The sequence below is a fragment of the Octopus sinensis genome, linkage group LG29, assembly GCF_006345805.1.
Source record: "Octopus sinensis linkage group LG29, ASM634580v1, whole genome shotgun sequence".
NCBI classification, from domain to species: Eukaryota; Metazoa; Mollusca; class Cephalopoda; order Octopoda; family Octopodidae; genus Octopus; species Octopus sinensis.
Window position 1 is genome coordinate 10,795,043 of NC_043025.1, and position 7,500 is coordinate 10,802,542.

Here is a 7,500-nt window from a genome sequence, read left to right on the forward strand (position 1 = left end):
GTTTCCACAGACCCGGTACTAATCTTGACCTCGAGGGCTATTTGGCGAATAGTTATGCGTCGATCTTCCAAAATGGCAGCCTCATCAATGGCAGAAGGGGGGCCACCAGATCTGGGAGCTGTTTCCACAGAGTTCCGACCATGTTTGAATTCACTATGCCAGCGTTTTACAAGGTCATATGATGGGGCATCATTACCATAAGTTACTTTCATTTCATCAAAAGTCTCCCGTGGTGTGCGTCCTTTCAAATACAAAAACCAGATCACTGCTCGACACCCAACAGGCTCCATTTCACACTTGACTCAGTTCAAACACTTGTAAATCAGAAACCCCAATTAGTTCAGAGCTGTAGTTTGCCACCTACTCTATAGAGATATAAATAATTGCACACGCAAAATTTCAGCTAGATCGAACCAATGCAAGTGGGTCAGGGGCGTTACTTATTGAACGCCCCTCGTAAGATTGTGGTTTCGATTCTTGGACCGGGTGACGCGTTGTGTTCTTGAGCAAAACACTTCATTTCACGTTGCTCCAGTCCACTCAGATGGCAAAAGTGAGTAACACTGCGATGGACTGGCGTCCCATCCAGCTGGGGAACAGATACGCCGTTGAAACTGGGAAAACGGGCCCATTTATTATTTTTTTTATTATATGTTGATAGCATTTTACTACTATCACGTACCTAATAACTATTGAAAAGAACCACAATATCTTACATATAATATATTTCTTTACTACCCACAATGGGCTAAACACAGAGGGAACAAACAAGGACAGACAAACGGATTAAGTCGATTATATCGACTCCAGTGCGTAACTGGTACTTAATTTATCGACCCCGAGAGGATGAAAGGCAAAGTCGACCTCGGCGGAATTTGAACTCAGAACGTGACGGCAGACGAAATACCTATTTCTTTATTACCCACAAGGGGCTAAACACAGACGGGACAAACAAGGACAGACAAACGGATTAAGTCGATTATATCAAACCCAGTGCGTAACTGGTACTTAATTTATCGACCCCGAAAGGATGAAAGGCAAAGTCGATCCTCGGCGGAATTTGAACTCAGAACGTAAAGTCAGACGAAAAACCTATTTCTTTACTACTCACAAGTGGCTAAACATAGAGGGGACAAACAAAGACAGACATAGGTATTAAGTCGATTATATCGACCCCAGTGCGTAACTGGTACTTAATTTATCGACCCCGAAAGGATGAAAGGCAAAGTCGACATTAGCGGAATTTGAACTCAGAACGTTACGGCAGACGAAATACCTATTTCTTTACTACCCACAAGGGGCTAAACATAGAGGGGGCAAACAAAGGCAGACATAGGTATTAAGTCGATTATATCAAACCCAGTGCGTAACTGGTACTTAATTTATCGACCCCGAAAGGATGAAAGGCAAAGTCGATCTCGGCGGAATTTGAACTCGGAACGTTACGGCAGACGAAATACCTATTTCTTTATTACCCACAAGGGGCTAAACACAGAGGGGACAAACAAGGACAGACAAACGGATTAAGTCGATTATATCGAACCCAGTGCGTAACTGGTACTTAATTTATCGACCCCGAAAGGGTGAAAGGCAAAGTCGACCTCGGCGGAATTTGAACTCGGAACGTAGCGGCAGACGAAATACCTATTTCTTTACTACCCACAAGGGGCTAAACACAGAGAGGGAAAACAAAGACAGACATAGGTATTAAGTCGATTATATCAAACCCAGTGCGTAACTGGTACTTAATTTATCGACCCCGAAAGGGTGAAAGGCAAAGTCGACCTCGGCGGAATTTGAACTCGGAACTCGGACGTTAGCGGCAGACGAAATACCTATTCTTTACTACCCACAAGGGGCTAAACACAGAGAGGGAAAACAAAGACAGACATAGGTATTAAGTCGATTATATCAAACCCAGTGCGTAACTGGTACTTAATTTATCGACCCCGAAAGGGTGAAAGGCAAAGTCAACCTCGGCGGAATTTGAACTCGGAACGTAGCGGCAGACGAAATACCTATTTCTTTACTACCCACAAGGGGCTAAACACAGAGGGGAAAACAAGGACAGACATAGGTATTAAGTCGATTACATCGACCCCAGTGCGTAATGGTACTTAATTTATCGACCCCGAAAGGGTGTGAAAGGCAAAGTCGACTCGGCGGAATTGAACTCAGAACGTAACGGCAGACGAACGAAATACCTATTTCTTACTACCCACAAGGGGCTAAACACAGAGGGGACAAACAAAGACAGACATAGGTATTAAGTCGATTACATCGACCCCAGTGCGTAACTGGTACTTAATTTATCGACTCCGAAAGGGTGAAAGGCAAAGTCGACCTCGGCGGAATTTGAACTCAGAACGTAACGGCAGACGAAATACCTATTTCTTTACTACCCACAAGGGCGCTAAACACAGAGGGAAAAACAAGGAAAGACATAGGTATTAAGTCGATTACATCGACCCCAGTGCGTAACTGGTACTTAATTTATCGACTCCGAAAGGGTGAAAGGCAAAGTCGACCTCGGCGGAATTTGAACTCAGAACGTAACGGCAGACGAAATACCTATTTCTTTACTACCCACAAGGGGCTAAACACAGAGGGGACAAACAAGGACAGACATAGGTATTAAGTCGATTACATCGACCCCAGTGCGTAACTGGTACTAATTTATCGACTCCGAAAGGTGAAAGGCAAAGTCGACCTCGGCGGAATTTGAACTCAGAACGTAACGGCAGACGAAATACCTATTTCTTTACTACCCACAAGGGGGTAAACACAGAGGGGCAAAAACAAGGACAGACATAGGTATTAAGTCGATTACATCGACCCAGTGCGTAACTGGTACTTAATTTATCGACTCCGAAAGGGTGAAAGGCAAAGTCGACCTCGGCGGAATTTGAACTCAGAACGCAATGGCAGACGAAACACCGCAAAGCATTTCTCCCGGCGTGCTAACGTATCTGCTGCCAGCTCGCCGCCTTAATCTGCCATGTGCATATCACTGCATACCATTCTCTCCTTCTTCCCCAGTAATTTGAGCTTCAGTATACATATAATCATATGAACTGATGCAACACACCGTTCAGCTGCTTCCTTCTTGTTATTACATGTATTCGAGTGACAGCGATAAGGTTTAGTATACACACCCAAACACAAAGTACACTCTTATGCACCCAGGATCATACGACGCACAATTATCGTCAAATCTACACAGATCCACTTAAAAAGCACATCCTTGTTCAAACAAATTCTGTGGGATGGAGTAACGTTACTGTATGGAGAACGCTTACGAAGTAGGAACCCGGTATTAGTTATGTTTTTTAAGTCTAGTACATATCCTATTGCACACTCTTGCCATTGTCGAACCGCTATGTTACGGGGGCGTAATCATAGCAGTAGCATTACTAAGCACAGGCACAATCGCACGCATAAACGCACACACATATACACACACACACACTCACATATATATGTATGTGCATTTGTATACATACATAATATATGTATATATAATATATATATATATATATATATATATATAATATATATATACTCTTTATTTGTTTCATCAGCATTTGACTGCGGCCATGCTGGAGCACCGCCTTTAGTCGAGCAAATCGACCCCGGGACTTATTCTTTTGTAAGCCAGTACTTATTCTATCGGTCTCTTTTGCCGAACCGCTAAGTGACGAGACGTAAACACACCAGCATCGGTTGTCAAGCAATGCTAGGGGGACAAACACAGACACACACACACACACACACATTATATATATATATATATATATATATATATATATATATATATATATATACATATATACGACAGGCTTCTTTCAGTTTCCATCTACCAAATCCACTCACAAGGCATTGGTCGGCCCGGGGCTATAGCAGAAGACACTTGCCCAAGGTGCCACGCAGTGGGACTGAACCCGGAACCATGTGGTTGGTTAGCAAGCTACTTACACACAGCCACTCCTGCGCCTATATATATATATATATCTTTATTTTTATCTTTAACTAGTTTCAGCTCACGAGCTGTGGCCATGCTGGGGCACTGCCATTTGGTGTTACTACATGATTTTACTTCACGAATGCTTTTTAGCAATTGCCATTTGGTGCATGAGAGAGTTTGATGCAGCTGCCCTCATCTGCACCTCCTGCCGTGAAGTTGGTTCATCTGGGATACCTGACAGGAAGAGATCCAGTTTTATTTTAAAGACATCTGCATCCACCCATGCAGGTCTCTCACGTTCTTCGGGATATATTGAAGAGCTGTAGGCCTCGGAAGCCCAGGCTATCACAGTATCTTGTCCTACATCTTGATGGCAAATTTGGAGTCCTTGGCACTATATACATACATACATATATATATATATATATATATATATATATATATATATATATATATATATATATATATATATATATATATATGTATATATGTATATATATATATATATATATGTATATATACATATATATATATACATATGTATATATGTATATATATATATATATACATATATATATATGTATATATATATATATTATATATACATTATATATATATATACACATATATATATATATATACATATATATATTATATATATATATATATATATATATATATACACTTGCGTCAGAAATTAATTAGCACTTCTCAAATTTCTACATTAAATAGGTTAAATCAATTAACCTATGTGCTGTTCAAAACGTCTTACGCGATGAGAAAACTTAGTATGCTGTGATTTCGGTCCTTGCGAGGCGCTACCTATATCTATTAAACAAAGGAAGATTTTTCTGCATCCACACTCCAATTTGTTGCACTGCTATGTCAACATCATAAGGCTGTAGACTCTCAAACTGCTCTGCAAACAAAGTTACGTCATCGTTCTGCGCATCAGTGAACTCGCAACAAAGCAATAGTTCGAGATATGGCCACTAGGTGACAGCACATACCTTGAGTGAAGAGCAAATCAAGGGTGCTAATTAATTTCTGACGGTAGTGTATATATATATGTGCAGTGGGGGGAAATAAATATTCGTACATGTCAAAATTCTTTATTTATCCAATTTCTAATGAAAATAAATGAGATATACCAATACTATATATGCATACACATGCATAAACTAAGAATATGCAAAAGAAACTAATAACTTATAGTAACTATATAGTATCTTTTCCCTGTTATCAAGGGAAAAATACACTCATCAATATATATTGCGACGCAAATGATCTCATGGTTTGCAACACTAACTTCAGGAAACCTACCAGCCACCTAGTCACCTACCGATCGGATCGACATACCAGCCAAATTGACTACATCCCTGCCAAGAAAAGGGAAAGATGGCTGCTTATAAATGCCAAAACCTTCCCAGGCGAAGATTGTACCCCACAACATAGACTGGTAGTTAGTGACTTTAGGATCAGGACTAAGAGGACGACCAGAAGACGACCAACATGGAGAAGAAGATCTGGAAGCTTAAAGATCCTGCAAATGGACAGAGATTTAGGGACATATTACTTGAAGCATTTGATGAAGTAGAAGGGGATATAGCTTCACATGGGGTAGAAGACAACTGGAGGATTCTAAGGGACAACCTGCTGAGAGCCACTGACCAGATCTGTGGCTGGTGCAAAGTCCCCTCAAGAACTAAAATAACGTGGTGGTGGAACAATGTTGTAGACAGGGTTATTAGAGAAAAGAGACAGGCTTGGAAGGACTGGGAAAATGGGGGTAGCAGGGAATTGTATCAGACTGCCAAAAGAGAAGCTAGGAGACAGGTTTATTTAGCTAGAGGGGAAGCAGATAAGAAAAAATTTGCCAATGTTCTGCACCGTGAAGACCAAAGACTTGAGGTATTCCGCGTCGCAAGACAGTGTGTGAGAGAGAATCGTGATGTGGTAGGAGAGAAATGTGTTCGCATAGATGATGGTTCACTTGCGCTAAATGACGATGCAAAGAGAGAGGTTTGGAGACGCCACTATGAAAGGTTGCTGAATAAAGAAAATGAATGGGATAAAGAGAGTCTGCCGAATGTCGACCCAACAGAGGGACCAGCAATCCGAGTTGACAGTTCCTTGGTAATTAAGGCAATTAGAAGCATGAAGACAGGGAAAGCCCCAGGCCCATCAGGAATTACTGCAGAGATGCTCAAGATATCTGGTAGTGTCGGCTATAGCCTAGTCATCCGTATAGTTAACCAGGTGATACACGAAGGAGTCATTCCCAATGACTGGTGTAGCAGCATAATAGTCAACTGATACAAAGGTAAAGGTGACGCCCTAGATACAAGTAATTACAGAGGTATCAAGCTGTTGGATCAGGTAATGAAGGTTACGGAGAGGGTCATAGCCCAACTAATTAGAGAGAGAGTTAGTTTAGATGAGATGCAGTTTGGATTCGTGCCAGGGAAAAGCACCACTGATGCTATATTCCTGGTAAGGCAGCTGCAGGAGAAATATCTAGCCAAAGATAAGCCCCTGTACCTGGCTTTCGTTGACATGGAGAAAGCCTTCAACAGGGTCCCCCGATCCCTTATCTGGTGGTCAATGAGGAAACTAGGGATAGATGAATGTTTAGTGAGAGCCGTGCGAGCCATGTACAGAGACGCTGCTAGTAAGGTGAGGGTTGGCAACGAGTACAGTGAAGAATTCCGGGTAGAGGTAGGGGTCCACCAAGGTTCAGCCCTCAGCCCCCTCCTATTTATCGTAGTCCTCCAGGCAATAACGGACGAATTCAAGACAGGATGCCCCTGGGAGCTCCTCTATGCTGATGACCTTGCTCTAATTACTGAGTCACTATCAGAACTGGAGGAGAAGTTTCAGGTGTGGAAGCAAGGATTAGAATCGAAGGGCCTTAGAGTCAACCTAGCTAAAACCAAAGCCGTAATAAGTAGGAAGGTAGACAAATCACAAACGCCTTCAGGTAGATGGCCTTGCTCGATCTGTAGGAAAGGCGTAGGTAGAAACTCTATAAGATGCACCAAGTGTAAGCTATGGACACACAAGAGGTGCAGCAACGTCAAGGGAAGGCTAACTAGGAAGATAGTTTTTGCATGTGGCAGATGCTCAGGAGCAATAAACACTGAAAATGCGCAGAGAGCAACTTCCGCCACATTCTAGGGAGAAAAACTAGAAATAGTTGATAGCTTCCGTTACCTAGGTGACCAAGTCAGTAGCGGGGGCGGGTGTGTTGAAAGTCTAACTGCTAGAGTAAGAATAGCCTGGGCAAAGTTCAGAGAGCTCTTACCTCTGCTAGAGACAAAAGGCCTCTCGCTGAGAGTAAAAGGCAGATTGTATGATGCATGTGTACGTACAGCCATGCTACATGGTAGTGAAACATGGGCTGTGACAGCTGAGGATATGCGTAAGCTCGCGAGAAATGAAGCCAGTATGCTCCGATGGATGTGTAATGTCAGTGTTCATACTCGACAGAGTGTAAGTACCTTGAGAGAGAAGTTGGACCTAAGAAGCATCAGTTG